This window comes from Physella acuta, unplaced genomic scaffold (genome assembly GCF_028476545.2).
Source record: "Physella acuta isolate Inbredline_101_S28 unplaced genomic scaffold, ASM2847654v3 ptg000130l, whole genome shotgun sequence".
In the NCBI taxonomy this organism is placed as follows: domain Eukaryota; kingdom Metazoa; phylum Mollusca; class Gastropoda; family Physidae; genus Physella; species Physella acuta.
Window position 1 is genome coordinate 237143 of NW_026731649.1, and position 18760 is coordinate 255902.

The window sequence follows — 18760 nt, forward strand, 5'->3', positions numbered from 1 at the left end:
TGGAGGTGAAAATAGATGGAGAACCAAACATCGAGGTGAAAATAGATGGAGAATCAAACATGGAGGTGAAAATAGATGGAGAATCAAACATCGATGTGAAAATAGATGGAGAACCAAACATCGAGGTGAAAATAGATGGAGAATCAAAAACATGGAGGTGAAAATAGATGGAGAACCAAACATGGAGGTGAAAATAGATGGAGAATCAAACATCGAGGTGAAAATAGATGGAGAATCAAACATCGATGTGAAAATAGATGGAGAACCAAACATCGAGGTGAAAATAGATGGAGAATAAAACATCGAGGTGAAAATAGATGGAGAACCAAACATCGAGGTGAAAATAGATGGAGAATCAAACATCGAGGTGAAAACAGATGGTGCAGAGATGATAATGGGGCTGATAAAACAAAAGCTTGGGTCTAGATTGGAAAGCCTTTTTTCTTTGCTCTTAATAATAATGTTGGACGGGATTTCCTCCAACACAATTGAGTATTCCTTGTCATCATCAGTGGCGTAGCCAGGAATTGGTCATGAGAGGGTTTCAAACATTTTTCCATATGTATACAATCCTATATATATATATATATATATATATATATATATATATATATATATATATATATATATATATATATGGGTTTGGGTCTATGGGAGGGGTTATAACCCCCCTAACACCCCCTCCCCTTGCCTACGCCACTGGTCAACATGTTATTATCCTGTCATCCTATTGTCCTGTTTTCCATATAGGCCACTGACTCCGATTTCTGGCTGATTTCTTTTTGTATTTGCTACCATTGCCTTTGTCCATCCAAGAACAAACTACAAGGCAGAAGTTGTTTGATTTTGAAGTCTCTCCTAGATGGGTTGCTGTCCCTAGCTACCGAGCCTAGGGCGCCTAGCCAAAAGGGCAGTTTTAAAAAAAAAATAGTTTGGTGGTTAATGTTTTGCAATATGTAGATTAATGTGTCCCCGAAAATATGAATCCAGAGAAAACGGTCCCTATGCATTCATTAACCTCGCCTACTTATTTAAAATATTTTGTCAAAGATGGACATTGAGAGTCCAATTAGTAAAGTCCCTATTTGGTACAGAAATAGGTGAACTCTACAAAGCAAATGTAAATTCAATTAACGTAATACTTTAGTACACCAATTTAATTTTTAATTATTTTTTTTTTAACTCTTTTCTTTTTGGGAGAGGACGTGTGTGTTTCGGGGTAGGTTGGTGAGGGGAGGGGTGACGATGGGGAAGGGTGGTTCAAGGTAGGTTGGTGTGGGGGAGGGTGTGGCGTATGTGGTTCGGGGTGGGCTGGTGTGGGGTGGGGGTGGGGTGGTGAGGGTGGGGGCTGTGGGTGTATTGTTCGGCATATGTTGGTGTGGGGAGAGGGGTGGGGCGTCTGTGGTTAGAGGTAAGTTGTAGTGGGGAGAGAGGAAATAACACTTTCTATATCAGCCTCTATAACTAGTCAGTTTTTTTGTTTACATCAAATTTAATAGCCTTTGAATACAGTCTAGACGGAAGCATGAAATGCCCATTCCCCCAATCAGTAGACCTCTAGTTTACAGTCATTGCCCCAATCAGTAGACCTCTAGTTTAAAGTCATTGCCCCAATCAATAGACCTCTAGTTTACAGTAATTGCCCCAATCAGTAGACCTCTAGTTTACAGTCATGTTTTGATGCCGGGACAAAAGGCTGGCAGTTTTACGGTGTGTCATCTGGTGGGGGGATGAGGTATCAACATTAACAAGACGGTCTAGACAGGGATCTAAGTCATGACCCGTGGAAACATTGGTTGATGGGGGGTCATAGGTAGGTGTAGTATAGCTGGGGGGAGGTCATAGGTAGGTGCAGTATAGATGGGGGTCATAGGTGTAGTATAGATGGGGGGTCATAGGTGTAGTATAGATGGGGGGGTCATAGGTGTAGTATAGATGGGGGGTCATAGGTAGGTGTAGTATTGATGGGGGTCGTAGGTAGGTGTAGTATAGATGGGGGTCATAGGTAGGTGCAGTATAGATGGGGGTCATAGGTAGGTGCAGTATAGATGGGGGTCATAGGTGTAGTATAGATGGGGGTCATAGGTAGGTGCAGTATAGATGGGGGTCATAGGTGTAGTATAGATGGGGGGTCATAGGTAGGTGCAGTATAGATGGGGGTCATAGGTAGGTGCAGTATAGATGGGGGTCATAGGTAGGTGTAGTATAGATGGGGGTCATAGGTAGGTGTAGTATAGATGGGGGTCATAGGTAGGTGCAGTATAGATGGGGGTCATAGGTGTAGTATAGATGGGGGATCATAGGTGTAGTATAGATGGGGGGGGTCATAGGTGTAGTATAGATGGGGGGTCATAGGTAGGTGTAGTATTGATGGGGGTCGTAGGTAGGTGTAGTTTAGATGGGGGGGGGGGGGGTCATAGGTAGGTGTGGTATAGATGGTCATAAGTAGGTGTAGTATAGATGGGGGTCATAGGTAGGTGTAGTATAGATGGGGGTCATAGGTAGGTGTAGTATAGATGGGGGTTATAGGTAGGTGTAGTATAGATGGGGGTTATAGGTAGGTGTAGTATAGAGAGGGGCCAAAGGTAGGTGTAGAAAAAATGGGGGTCATAGGTAGGTATAGTATAGATGGGGGTCATAGGTAGGTGTAGTATAGATGGGGGTTATAGGTAGGTGTAGTATAGAGAGGGGCCAAAGGTAGGTGTATTATAGAGGGGGGCCAAAGGTAGGTGTAGAAAAAATGGGGGTCATAGGTAGGTATAGTATAGATGGGGGTCATAGGTAGGTGTAGTATAGATGGGGGTTATAGGTAGGTGTAGTATAGAGAGGGGCCAAAGGTAGGTGTATTATAGAGGGGGGCCAAAGGTAGGTGTAGAAAAAATGGGGGTCATAGGTAGGTATAGTATAGATGGGGGTCATAGGTAGGTGTAGTATAGATGGTGGTCTTAGGTAGGTGTAGTATACATGGTGGGGGGGTCATAGGTAGGTGTAGTATAGATGGGGGGATTAGTATATGACCCTTTAATCTTGCCCATTATGACCCTTTAATCTCGCCTATCATGACTTTTAAGTCTGGGCCACGAAACACATTACTTTACAAAAAAATTTAAAAAATTGTACTCTTCATATTCGGTTAATTGTTCGGGAAATTTTAGCTTTTTTTAAATACTTATAGTTTTCGTTAATTTCAAGGACTGCACAAATTATGTGTAATGGTAGACGTTGATTTGTAGGTTGTATCCCACGTATTGACAGAGGCGGGAAATTAGACACGGGAAAGTGACAGCAGACAATTAGAAACGGAAAAAATGAAAGCGAAAAACTTGAAACGGAAAAATAAAAGCGAAAAACTAGATAAATCTTAGGAGATAGATTTTGCGGCTTTATTCTGGTGATTTGTCCTTTAACACGGCCGCCTGACGTCATAAGTTTAGAGAGGTTTTTAATCTAGATCGAGTCTTTAATCCAATCAACAACTACTAATTAATCTTTCCATATCAATGGTGTTACGAATCAATCAAGCAGGTGCTTATAGTCCATCGGATTAGGCTTAGCCTTCTCAAAATGGCCACCAACTTGAAAAACAAATTGTTTGTATACATTGAGAAAGAGGTGGGTTAATACATAAGCTATTTATAGTACACCGGCTAAACTCAGGTCACGTGAGCATAAGCCAAGCATAGACATCTGAAGGGCGGATTATTCCACATGAGAAGATGTTTGGTTTGTGCCAGAATTCAGAATAAGAGTCCTGTTGGACCCTTGTCATAAAGTTTTAAAAATATAGCCTCGAAAATCTGATTGGTGTACTTGTAGAGGGCTTACATCAACAAGAGCTCGTGGGAACAATAACATCCGGTGACGTAATTCCTACAAGGAACCAATCGCTAACAGCCGCGGGTGGGGTGAGGTTAGAGGAAAACTTGATAGGTGAGACAAAACTTGATAGGTGAGACAAAACTTGATAGGTGAGACAAAACTCGATAGGTGAGACAAAACTTGATAGGTGAGACAAAACTTGATAGGTGAGACAAAACTTGATAGGTGAGACAAAACTCGATAGGTGAGACAAAACTTGATAGGTGAGACAAAACTCGATAGGTGAGACAAAACTTGATAGGTGAGACAAAACTTGATAGGTGAGACAAAACTTTATAGGTGAGACAAAACTCGATAGGTGAGACAAAACTTGATAGGTGAGACAAAACTTGATAGGTGAGACAAAACTTTATAGGTGAGACAAAACTTGATAGGTGAGACAAAACTTGATAGGTGAGACAAAACTTGATAGGTGAGACAAAACTTTACAGGTTAGGCTAAATCTGACATGTGAGGTAAAAAAAAGATTGAGAGTAAAAATCAATTCCATCGTCTTGAAAACACCCATCGCTTTTCGTCATTTCGACAACCTCACAATCAGAAATCAAACAAAGTTGTTTTCTTTGTTTTGCTTTTTTTTTAATTCTTAAACAAAAGAAAGCAACTTTTTTTCTTTTCTCCATAAATCCCCATGAGAAATTCAAATTTGTCAATGTTGATAAATCATGACGTAACATTATTTTTTACTGGTTGAATGAAGTTTGTAAAATTAGGGTGGGGGTGAGAGGGTGGGTGGTGGATGCGGTTTGCAGAATTTCTTGTCAAAGATCCAGCTCCTTAGAGGGTCGACTTAAACAAAACCAAATCCGTAAAACACCTGTATGAGACGCACGTAAGTTTTGATCAACCGGTTTAGGCTACCCAGTGGCGTAGCGAGGTCGGGTGTCACCCGGTGCGGCACTTAATGGTGTCACCCCCCCCCCCCCTCCTCAGAGGCGTTGCGACCCTTCCCGGGGACAAACTTTCAAGTTTTCGATTTGCACCCCCCCCCCCCTCAAAATTTCGATTTCCACCCTCATTCCCTCAAGTTTTCAATTTGCACCCCCCCCCCCCCCCATCAAACTTTCGATTTGCACCCCCCCCCCTCTAGTTTTTCTCTATATAGTTTGCTATTTTTTGCCTTGGTGTCACCCCCTAAATGGTGTCACCCGGTGCGGTCCGCACCCCCGCCCACCCCCTCGCTACGCCCCTGAGGCTACCTTATTGCTTCACTGCTAGAACTTACAATACGACCATTTTAGAACGGTACCGTGGTACACAACTCAACTAATGTTTCTCTACATTTGTGTGGTTGTGTCCTGTATTAGACCAATGGCTAACATCCAGAGGCGTATCCAGAACGGGGGTGTTGAAGAGTGTGGAAATTTTTACATAGGGGGGGTGACAGATATAGTCCGCCCAGGCGTGAAGATAGCCAATATAGATCACTCCTGTTATATCAGGAAAATGTAGCCGTACCGAGTATGTCGAAATACGTCCTAAAATCTAATTTAAGTAACTGATCCTAATATCAGACTCTCCTTGTTTATAATAATAATCGCCAGAAAATTCCAGCAAGATTTTTCAATAAAAACTTTTTTTTTGTTTATAAATTTAGCAAACTAATCACACAATTTGTAAGAGAATGTAAAGATTGCAAAATGTGAAAGTTAAAAGGGTAGGCTACGTTCAAAGAGGTTAAATTGAGACTACGAGACTAAGGATGAAAGATTGAAGTGGTAAAAATCTCTTTTAATCCGATTTAGCCAATCAGCGTTGAGCTAACAAAACAACGTTGGCAGGACGCTGTGTTACGACCCCGCACAGCAAGCGTCCTGTCACGCATGACGGATTAGCGCAAAAAAACTCCGCAGAGGAAAAAAAAATAATCCCGGATTAGATTATAATAGGAACGGATTAAGCGCTTACCCTCCCGTTGTGAGGTCACCCAGACAAATGGCAGTGCGTGACCCTGACGTGACCCTCGCGTGACCTTTGATCTGTACTGATGTGTTTTAAATCGATGAAAGCCGCGCAATAGCCGTACAAAAAGCACACACAAAGTCGGCAAATAATGGATGGAAGCGACGAATATGTGAACGATGTAATCAGATAGATAACGATGCTAATCTAAAACATGAGCCCCATGTTCTGCCGGCTCTAGGAGCCCGCTTGCGTGGGGATCCAAGAGCCCGAATTCTAAGGGCTCCAAAATCTCGGTGATCTAACAAGGGGGACAACTGCTGAATGACGTGTCAGGGGAGATAAATGAAATAAAACTAAAAGAAGGACTGGGGGGGGGGGGGCAGATGATGAGGTGGGGAGAAAAGGTGGGAGGAAAAAAAACAAGCGTGACAAATGTCAATAGAAGAAAACGATGTGGGTGGGGATGGGTGGGGGTAGAGCGGGAGATTAATGGAACATTAAATCTCTTCAGCGACCAGTTCCAGACTATGTCTTTACTGTCTTAGAAGGCAGCAGATGGTGGGTATGTAAGGGACAGCTATAGGAGGTGGGGAGGGGGGTAGGTTGGTATGTAAGGAACCAGCTTATGTGATAGGGGGAGGTAAAGACGGGGGTTATGTAAGAAACCAGCTCTTCGAAGTGGTAAGGAGTGGTCGAATGTTAGAGCGTATGGCTGCCAGCCCGAAGGTCTAAAGCTCGCAACTAGAACCTGACTGAGGACGTCCCTGAGTCCACCCAGCTCTGATGGGTACCTGACTTACATTGGGGTAAGTAAAAGCTCTTGGGCATAGTGCTGACCACAATATCCCTTCATGTGCCGAGGTCAAGAAATATATTAACTCTACTGCATCTGCAAAATGAATAGCTAGGTTTAAAAAAAATCTTTTTATGGGAGATAGGAGAAGGAGGAGGGGTTGGAGGATGGTGGATATGGGAGGTGGGAGGAACCGGATGTGGTGTGTGGGTGTGGAGGCGTGTGGGTTTAATGGAGAACTACAATACACCTATCTGTCGCTTCTCAATAATTCATCTCTAAAACGTACTCTTTATAAAATAAAGATAAAATAAATATCTAGCAATCAGATAGTTTAAATAGAAACAAAAAAAAATTATTTGCAGTTTGGCGAAGCCGATCGTGCTAAAAGTGCTTCGTTCGCACATTTGTCAAGAGAAACAAAAAAATACTGCTGTTTTTCTGAGTACAGCTTTCTCGGCTGTGTTAGTTAAAATATGGTTACTTCCCATAACCAACTCACCACCCACACTTAACCTTAAACCAAATGTATGTTTACTTTTATGGACAATATGTGGATATAATGTGCGGGAGGCGGGGGGGGGGGGGGGCTCGTATGGATTATTTATTTTAAATGTTACAATATAAAACGTTATAAGCTAAACAAAAATCATGTAATGCCGCTCACCTAAACATAATTTCACAAAAATAATTTCCCAAACGTCTCGTTATGTTCACAGGTCGTTGAAGCAGTTCCCGTTACATTTTTTAGCAGAACTAATCAATACAACGGTAAAGTATCGATTACTTTCTAGACGAGCTAAGTAAACCGATGTCTGATGACCAGGTACTTCAAACAGGATGAAGTAGAGACCATTTGAAAGCAAAGAGTAGTCGTTCTTGGTGAGTGAAACATGATTAATTAATGCTAGAATAATGAGCTTATGCCGATGCTTTAATTAAAGCAGCCTTGCATGGCCGACAACCTGGTACATTTATCTTTTTACTTTTGGTCTCACGTGACTAAGTCTCGTATTATCTCGTCCTGTGTCAACACTGCGGTCTAAGCTGCGCGTCATGACCTGCGCGTCATGGCCTGCGCGTCACAACCTGCGCGTCATAAGCTGCGCAGCTGCACTGAACTACATCCGTGTCCACTGCGCAGGATTACTGTCAGACATGGCTATTTCCGACCAGATAAGAATGTTTGAGCTTAGGTTTTGGTTGCATTATACTTGAGACGGATCGTCTACCATAAAGCCACCTCTCTTGACGTCAACTCCCCCTGCACAAAGCCACCTCTCTAGACGTCAACTCCCCCTGCACAAAGCCACCTCTCTAGACGTCAACTGCCCCTGCACAAAGCCACCTCTCTAGACATCAACTCCCCCTGCACAAAGCCACCTCTCTAGACGTCTCCAACCCCCCCCCCCTTCCCAAACCACCTCTCTAGACGTCAACTCCCCCTGCACAAAGCCACCTCTCTAGACGTCAACTCCCCCTGCACAAAGCCACCTCTCTAGACATCAACTGCCCCTGCACAAAGCCACCTCTCTAGACATCAACTCCCCCTGCACAAAGCCACCTCTCTAGACATCAACTCCCCCTGCACAAAGCCACCTCTTTAGACGTCTCCCCCCTCCCCCTCACATATCCCCCTCTCTATACCCCCACCCCCACGTTACAAAGCCACCTTTCTAGACATCTGCTTAAAAAACAACATACGGCAACCGAAAAAAATATGTAAATATACAATGAATATTTTTTTAGGCTATTAACCTTTTGGGACTTAGTAGTTAAAATTATTAATGCAAGGTCTAGGCAGTGGAGAAAAAAATTGAAAATCGATAATTCTGAATGTACTTAGACAGGAAGAGTTTTTATGTGAAACAGGATAAACTGTTAAAACAGGTTCACTATTAGTGTGTTTGGTGAGTTATTACTGACAGATTCGCCTTGAAAGTATGTTAGAGAACGACTTTTAAAAATGTTTTATTTTTATTTTGTCACATTTACTTACAAGACATTTTCCCTATTTTTGTTGCTCTGATATACTTTGTAGTTTGGGGATGACCTTCTATTTGGACTAAGTCTATATAGCTTGGGATGACAGTGGTCTACTGATCTACTATGTGTACTAGATGTGATATATCACGTTTTACAACAACAAAAAAACACGTCTTTTTCTGTTAGACACTGTCACACAATCTCACACTGCAGCTAAATGACACTGTTAGAGGACAACTGGGCGCTAATTATTAAGCGGGCGACGACCAACTGGGCGATTGTCAAGTGGTCGACGACCGATTGTGCGAGTTAAAACACTGTTGTTGTTTTGTCAGGTTTAATGGCTATTTTAAAGTAGTTACAGTTATCACAATCAGCCACATTATAGAATTTCTTTCTGTAACCTCTTAATTAACGGAAAAGAACTAAATGTCTTTATTAATATTGAGCAACTTAATATCGTCCCCTATCCACTCATTGCCATCTTTGTAGATAGCCCCATTGTCACATCAACAGCTAGGGTCATATGTCAGCTTTGATATTTAAAAAAAAACTTTTATTGTGTTAATTTTCAAAACACGATATTAGTTCAATAGTCTTTATTTTGAATTAAAAAAGCAAAATAGTTTACGTAAATTAATATGTCGCCCACTTATCATCGCCCAGTAGGCAATCGCCCAGTACACCGTTATCATGGCGGCCATCATGACCGAAATACGTTAAACACTGACCTCAATACGATTATTTCATAACTCCAAGAGTTCATACAATTTGGCTCAATACGATTATTTCATAACTCCAAGAGGCAAAAAAGAACAAGCCTTTTGTTTGTGTCGGAATAAAGCGACCCATGTAAAGAAATAAAATGTAGCGTCTGTCTTTTTGAATAGCTAACCAATTTAACAAGATCAATTTGGGTTGACATATAACAAGAAACCAGTGCGGCAAGTTCAAACGAAAACATTTCTTGGCCTAAAAGCTGTCACATGTTATTGTAAAACGTGTTCTGTCTTCACTTTTGTTCATACATAAGCCAATAAAAACCAATTAACTTTTTTATAATTAAAAAAAAATGAAATTAAGATTTCTCTCTGGATTTGAAATAAAACAAAGCTATCACTTGATGCATGGCGTGTCTTTTCTTGTTTTCTTTGACAGATGCGCCACAAGGCTTATAATAATTTTTGTGCTTGTTTAAAAATGTGCCTGATAAATTTTTTCTTGACAGCTGTCTGACACGTGTGCTAAACGTTTTATTCAACTGGTGGCAGATATTCTAGACATGGAATCCAAGATTGGTCACAGAAATTCTAGACTTCGGCTCAACACTGGCGACTTATATTCTAGACTTGACACCAAGATTGGTGACTGGTATTCTAGACTTGACTTGAAGATTGGCGACTGATATTCTAGACTTGACTTCAAGACTGGCGACTGATATTCTAGACTTGACTTCAAGATTGGCGACTGATATTCTAGACTTGACTTCAAGACTGGCGACTGATATTCTAAACTTGACTTCAAGATTGGTAACTGATGTTCTAGACTTGACTTCAAAATTGGCGACTGATATTCTAGACTTGACTTCAAAATTGGCGACTGATATTCTAGACTTGACTTCAAAATTGGTGACTGATATTCTAGACTTGACACTGAGATTGGCGACTGATATTCTAGACTTGACTTCAAGTCTCGACTTGACGCTGAGATTGGCGATTGGTATTCTACACTTGTAATTTCGGAGATTAGCTACTAATATCGTAATCATATTTGTAACTTTGATCTAAACCACGCTTAAAAAACCCACTCCTCAGAAATTAACCCCTTACTCCAGAGTACCAACTAGGCAACTACTTATTCCCCTATGAACCATCACTCCTCCATATTTAACCCTTTAACTCCCTACACATTAACCCCCTCAATCTCAATGATTAACCCCTAATTTCTGATAATTACCGCCATTATCTCACGAATAACACTGTCATTCTATAATGAACATTTCCAATTATTACAAATGAACTCGATGACAACCCCACAGTGAACATTCGATTTACTGCACGTGTTGAAGTCACTGCTAGTCGCCCTGATTTTAAAACACATCTAAAGAGAAGAATTCTTTCTTTACCCATAACCTCTAATTTAAACCACAACTAAGTCAGAATATGGGGGATTACAAGATGACTTTTGTTGACTACTTACTTACAAAAATACACAGAAGCTTCAAAAAATTTAAAAAAAAAAAAGAAAAAAAAGAAGAAAGAAAGGAATCAAAAATTTAAATGTTAAAAGTATGAGATTTTTTCAGAGATTTGTTTCTATAGCTTTTGTTGATACTTATCTGAATTATTCAACGAACTCCGGTAGGAGATTGTCCAAACTCAGTACAGAGCACCCACATTTCAGGTGACGTCATGGGGATAAATGAGGCTTTAATTACAGAATCGCTTGAGTTGTTTTAATGAAGGGTATGCTAAAATATTTGGGCATTTAGTTTTTTAATGAAACAAAAACGTTATAAGCGGGAAATCTGTAATTACCGGTTAGAAGCTTCCAGTTTTTAATGGCATTTTTTTAAATAAATGAGTTCATTCTATCGGATAATTGGATTGGATTTATTAGATTCCACATGTCCAACAGCTTATATTGGCTAAATGTGTTTGATTTAAATAGCAGGTATCAGTACAAATGATGGTGATTAAACTGACCACTGGACTTAGATCGCCAGCATATATTCTTGTAGGCAATGAAGTAGTGCCTTATACAAGAGGCATAGGGTATCACATTAACATCATCAACCACAGGTATGGAGGGAGGGGTGGGGGTGCTTAATTGGTTGTATGTGAGTACTGGTCTAAAGGTCAGAGTTCAAAATGTCTACCGATCTAAAGGTCAGAGTTCAACGTTTCTATTAGTCTAAAGGTCAGCGTTTAAAGTGTTAAATGATCAAATTATTAAAGTGATAAAAGAAGCTTCATTGTCCGACATCAGGTCGGAGTAGATGGATGACTACACGCGAGAATTTTCTTCATGTGTACAACCTTCTTCAGTAGAACGTCCCTTAGTCCACCCAGCTCTGATGGGTACCTAACTCATGCTAGGGAAAGTAAAGGCGGCTGGGCATAGTGCTGACCACACATTCCCTTCACATGCCGAGGTAAAGAAACAAATGGACTACTTCATCTGCCCAATGTATCGCTAGATCTTAAGAGGATTCTTCACATAATGTAACCTTCTCGAGTAAGTCATTAGGATCAGTGGGCTCGAGGTGCTAAAACTATTCACTACCAGCTGATCTTGACAACAACGACTTGTCAACATCTAAGAGGCCGTGTGGGGGCCGCTGATTCAAGCAAATCAGCATGACTTTAAGACAGAACATGACTTTTGTATTGAACATGACTTTAGCAAAGAACATGACTTCACTTCAGAAGATGACTTAAGGATATAACAAGACTTCGGTATTGAACATGAATTTAGGATAGAACACGACGTAAGCATAGATTGTGACTTTAGGATAACACATGACTTTAGAATAGAAAATAATTTCAGCATAGAACATGACTTTAGGATAGAACATGACTTTAGGATAGAATATGACTTTAGCACGTGAGGTTACTAAGCATGACCAGCATAACTTAAGAATAGAAGTCTTCAGCAGGAATAGAGCATAGGATATGACTTAAGCATTGAAAGTTACATAGAAAGGATAGAACATGACTTCAGCATTAAATATGACTTAGATCATAAGACGAATACAAAACATGGGAACACCTCATTAGCCGCCCCCCCCCCCCCCCTCAAGCCTGTATGAAATTCATCGACCAGCAATCACTATTCGCTTCTTCCCTAGATCATCTTTTCCTTACAAGACCCCCCCCCCCCCCGCAACCCCCACCCTCCCATTTTGTTTATGCTTTAATTTTCGCGAGCTAAATTGTTATCATGGGCCTAATGACTAGAGGGAACGGAAATCCCCGAAAAGGCACGGGAAAAACTTAAAAGAGTTTATTTTAAAAAAAAACAGTGCAGGGAAAATGGATGATTCGCCTCAGTGTGATATGACAGCACTGTATAACATGTAAGATAATACATGGAGTGATATGAAAGCACTGTATGACATGGAAGATATGACATGGAGTAATATAACAGCACTGTATGACATGCAATATACGACAAGGAGCAACATGACAGCTCTGTATGACATGATAGATATGACATCTACCCGCAACAAGTGAAGTTTTATCGATGAGTTCTTATCGCCTCTAATAGATATTTTGCTCAAATGTGATTGACACATAAAAAATGAACAGATTTTTTTTTTAAATTACCAAAATTGTTTTCATGAAATTAACTTAAAGTAATATTTGATTCCAACTTTCGTTAGCAATTCGTCGACAGAAAAATCCCGAACTAATCTTTAAAAAATCATAATTTCCAATTAAATATAGAAAATAAACATATATTAGTCTCCAATTATTTGAACCATATGTCACACACTTAACAACGGAAACACGAAGATAAACCCTCAACCCTCTACAAAAACATATCCCCCTACCAATTATACACCCCTGCCCCCCACCAAACGTACATACATATATATCCCACAAGGAACCCCCCCCCCCCCCAAATCGTGAGTTCTGTTTGTTCTGATCACTAGACCCGGGTCAAACTTTTGCTCCCCATATCGATCGTCTGGCATCAGGAAATCAGGGCAGCGACTCAAATATCCATATCAATTTGTCACATTTGCCCCATTCTCCTCATTTCCCTGCATGCTCATCTTCCCACCCCCACCCTAAACCCCTCCACCCCCGAGCCTGTAAATACACGTGAATTATTTTGTTCGAGATTGTTAAAAAAAACGTAACATTACAATGTAAAATCACGTTCACGACATACATCAGTGACCTGTTTGATTATTTTAAAAATAAAACGTGAGTTATTACAATCATTTTTTGACACTATCAATAGCACGTCAAATGGGCCAAATCTGATGAAAGCTGAAAGTATATTAATAGTGCAGCAATTAACCCCCACCCCCCACCCCACAAATATGCAACAAAACCACCACACGCCCCCTCAAGACACCCAAGAGAGAGGATCCTAATACACGACACGACCAGTCTATGTATAGTTGTCTTACCCAAAGTTAGAAGGACGATTTCTTTTTTTCGATACTGTTGACGAGTTAGCATCTTATTTTTAACGCGACTTGCGTGAAGATGATGACAGTTAGAGAACAACAGTAAGATGACTAGTATCTCTATAGGTGGCCACAATAGCACGACATCCACCCCTAGAGTGGGTCTAGCACCACATCCACCCCTAGAGTGGGTCTGTGGCCACATTAGCACCACATCCACCCCTAGAGTGGGTCTAGCACCACATCCACCCCTAGAGTGGGTCTGTGTTAGCACCACATCCACCCCTAGAGTGGGTCTAGCACCACATCCACCCCTAGAGTGGGTCTAGCACCACATCCACCCCTAGAGTGGGTCTGTGTTAGCACCACATCCACCCCTAGAGTGGCTCTGTGTTAGCACCACATCCACCCCTAGAGTGGCTCTGTGTTAGCACCACATCCACCCCTAGAGTGAGTCTAGCACCATATCCACCCCTAGAGTGGGTCTGTGTTAGCACCACATCCACCCCTAGAGTGGGTCTGTGTTAGCACCACATCCACCCCTAGAGTGAGTCTAGCACCATATCCACCCCTAGAGTGGGTCTAGCACCACATCCACCCCTAGAGTGGGTCTAGCACCACATCCACCCCTAGAGTGAGTCTAGCACCACATCCACCCCTAGAGTGGGTCTAGCACCACATCCACCCCTAGAGTGGGTCTAGCACCACATCCACCCCTAGAGTGGGTCTAGCACCACATCCACCCCTAGAGTGGGTCTAGCACCACATCCACCCGTTAGAGAGGGGTCTGTGTTAGCACCACATCCACCTACAGATTCTGTTGGCTCTGCTATCACGAACATTACTAGTGGCCTTCAGTTACCATACTAACAACGATCCTAGGGGCCATTCTCTTGCCACCCTTAAACAAGGTGGCCATGCCACACCCAACTCTGTATTAAGGGCCGTTGTATTGCCACACTCAAACTAAAATATTGTCCATGTTAGCGGCCCCCCCCCCCCCCAGCCTAGAATTAGTATCCACGATCATTCCCCCTCTCCTCCCATTACAATGGGATCTTCATAACGAGTCCATGTTTTATACACCTAACCAAGGAAAACACGGTTTTCCCACTAATGTATTTTTCATGAAAAACAGCGACAGCTCACGCCCAGGCTAATTATAGGTACAAAACCAATGACATCGGAAATTCCCTAAAAACATTCATTGTGTGATAAATGATATTCGGTCAATGCTAAATTTCGTTTGGAATTCCCGTTGGAGTTGCAACAATCTAGTAGACAGATTCCCCGATAGGACGATACACGGGGGTTTTTGCTGTACAATGTTACTGCTCGGCTAGAACAACAGGGAAGAAAGGAATAAAAAAGATAGATGTGTTTACAAGATGCGGTCCGTGGGCCAAATCCGGTCCTCGTTCTCTCAGCTGGCTCAAGAGTTATGAGAGGTTTTTAGTAAGGAATCTGATTACTACCCTAAATATCCCACGTAGTGTATGAAATATTTTAAAATACGCCACTGTTAATGGCTTGTTACTAATGAGACAGTATTTAACGTTTGATGAACCAACTTGGAATGTGTGTAATAGAAATTTGAATAAACTAAACTTCTGACGTCAGATCAACAAGCTATACCAATTCTAAACCTCGTTAACTAGCGTATAGTCTGCTTTATAAAATTACTTGGCGATTAAATGTAGATGTGACCCGTACAGTTAGTTATTTCATGGACACACAAAGGTAGCGATGGGAAAATCTGATCTTTGTTCGAGTACTAATTCTGATCTTTGCTCTACCTGATGTAGCTAGCGCAAATTGTGATCTTTGCTCTCTCTCAGATATTGCAGGACAAAATCTGATCTTTACTCTCTCAGATGTAGCAGGACAAAATCTGATCTTCTCTCTCTCAGATGTAGTGAGGACAAAATCTGATCTTTACTCTCTCAGATATTGCAGGACAAAATCTGATCTTTACTCTCTCAGATATTGCAGAACAAAATCTGATCTTTACTCTCTCAGATGTAGCAGGACAAAATCTGATCTTCTCTCTCTCAGATGTAGTGAGGACAAAATCTGATCTTTACTCTCTCAGATATTGCAGGACAAAATCTGATCTTTACTCTCTCAGATATTGCAGAACAAAATCTGATCTTTACTCTCTCAGATATTGCAGAACAAAATCTGATCTTTACTCTCTCAGATATTGCAGGACAAAATCTGATCTTTACTCTCTCAGATATTGCAGGACAAAATCTGATCTTTACTCTCTCAGATATTGCAGGACAAAATCTGATCTTTACTCTCTCAGATATTGCAGGACAAAATCTGATCTTTACTCTCTCAGATGTAGCAGAACAAAATCTGATCTTTACTCTCTCAGATATTGCAGAACAAAATCTGATCTTTACTCTCTCAGATATTGCAGAACAAAATCTGATCTTTACTCTCTCAGATATTGCAGGACAAAATCTGATCTTTACTCTCTCAGATATTGCAGAACAAAATCTGATCTTTACTCTCTCAGATATTGCAGAACAAAATCTGATCTTTACTCTCTCAGATATTGCAGGACAAAATCTGATCTTTACTCTCTCAGATATTGCAGGACAAAATCTGATCTTTACTCTCTCAGATATTGCAGGACAAAATCTGATCTTTACTCTCTCAGATATTGCAGGACAAAATCTGATCTTTACTCTCTCAGATATTGCAGGACAAAATCTGATCTTTACTCTCTCAGATATTGCAGGACAAAATCTGATCTTTACTCTCTCAGATATTGCAGGACAAAATCTGATCTTTACTCTCTCAGATATTGCAGGACAAAATCTGATCTTTACTCTCTCAGATATTGCAGGACAAAATCTGATCTTTGCTCTCTCAGATATTGCAGGACAAAATCTGATCTTTACTCTCTCAGATATTGCAGGACAAAATCTGATCTTTACTCTCTCAGATATTGCAGGACAAAATCTGATCTTTACTCTCTCAGATATTGCAGGACAAAATCTGATCTTTGCTCTCTCAGATATTGCAGGACAAAATCTGATCTTTACTCTCTCAGAATTAGCGAGAACAAAATCTGATCTTTGCTCTCATTGTGTAATCAGAGAATTTAATTGGAAAGAAGCCATTAATTTGAGCGGCGTCTGATCCATTAGCTGAGGCCAAGATAACATTTTAAAACAGTTGTGCTCTGTAATCACCTGTTGTATCTTGTAGACCTTGTCTGGTTCGAGAACATCCCACACGATGTAAATCTTTTACAGCGGAGATAGATTTACAAAATACTAGACGTAAATCATTTACAGCGGAGATAGCTTTACAAAATACAAGATGTAAATCATTTACAGCGGAGATAGCTTTATAAAATACTAGACGTAAATCATTTACAGCGGAGATAGCTTTACAAAATACTCGGGTAAATCATTTACAACGAAGATAGCTTTACAAAATACTTTACGTAAATTACTTACAGCAGCGATAGCTTTACAAAATGCATGAAAAAATTATTCTACCTAGTACGGGACTTAGTGAAATTAAAGTTTCCTTTCGGGGCGGGTGAAGTAGAACTCACCTGTTTCATTATATAAAGGCATAGTTTTGTAAGTAATATACCCAACCGATTCTACTTTCCCTAATTTAAGCTAGATATCCATTAGAGTTGGGTGGACTCAGCGACATTCTACCACTCCAGCCAGGGTCCCGTACTCAAAGTATTCTGGTTAGCAGACCGACGCTCTACCATTCGACCACATAGTCCAGTACGGGACTTGCAGTTGATAAAGTCTTCAGTATAGAATCTCGTAGTTTGTTTGTGTGTGTATGTGTGTGTGCGTGTGTGTGTGTGCGTGTGTGTGTGTGCGTGTGTGTGTGTGTGTTATATAAAATGTTTTCTAATACCGAAATATGTTTTATCGTCTCTTTGGTTTAAAAACTTAATGTTCCGTTTTGTGGCTATGTTTATTAACGTGTACTAGTAAACTACCCGTCTTTCATTTGGTTGTAACGGGCCGATCAGTTTGAAGACATCTAGGTGCAATGCACTCTAAATGGTAATACATTCCGATACCAGCAAAGGCCGAGCTATTCGACTGGACCACGTTGATTGACAAGTTGAATTCCAGCTACTACAATCTGTACTGGCCAGAATTTTCTCGTGAACTTACACCATTCAAAAGTTGCCCGTTTTTCGCCCACTTTTCTCTCTCTCTCTCTCTCTCTCTCTCTCTCTCTCTCTCTCTCTCTCTCACTCACTCATCCACCCTGGCATCAAGTGGTTGCCAGATTTTTTAATTCCAGGAAATCTCCCTCATTGAGGGGTAGACGAGAATTTCGCGGGAGAATTTAATTGCATTGTACCCTCCCAAGAGGGAGTTCCGGATTGATTAAAAAAGCGAATTGAAAAGGTAAAGCTGAATGGCGGCAGGACGAGACTTTGCGAGACTTGACTCTTCCTTGTGTTCAAACGGTTTTAATCATCTCAAAGTTATTTGATGGATTTGTTTTTGTATTTTCAATAAGCTGTAATTACCGGAAAAAGATAACGGGGTCGATCACGTGACCTTTAGCTAGCAGACGTAACGTGACATAATCGGCGTGACACCGTTCTGAAATATTTTTGTCAGACATCATAAGTTTTTAAAAAAAATTTAAATTTTTTTTTTTTTGGGCACTCGACTGATTTTTCACCTCATCGTACTTTGCCTAATTAATTAGAAGCTCGCGCGCATGCGGTGACGGGCAACGACCGGAAAAAATTGTGACGTAAGAAAAATGGCAATCAAGGAACGGGTATCACGTGATTTAATGTAATGGGCGTGGCGAGACGTGGTCATAACTTATTCGAGTTGGACCTCAACCAGCGAGTACTGGTTGACCCCGGCAAGTACTGGCTAACCCGGACAAGTGTGTGTGTGTGTGTGCGTGTGTGCGTGCGTGTATATATATATATATATATATATATATATATATATATATATATATATATATATATATATATATATATATATATATATATATATATATATATATATATATATATACATATATGT

At 40.8% G+C, this 18760-nt stretch overlaps 1 protein-coding gene across 1 annotated transcript in view; it reads right to left on the reverse strand.

Moving 5' to 3' along the window:
* The window catches only part of LOC131935053 (tachykinin-like peptides receptor 99D), a 94786-nt gene that overhangs the window by 15178 nt on the left and 60848 nt on the right, over positions 1 to 18760 (reverse strand). The gene's annotated exons all lie outside the window — the stretch shown is intronic.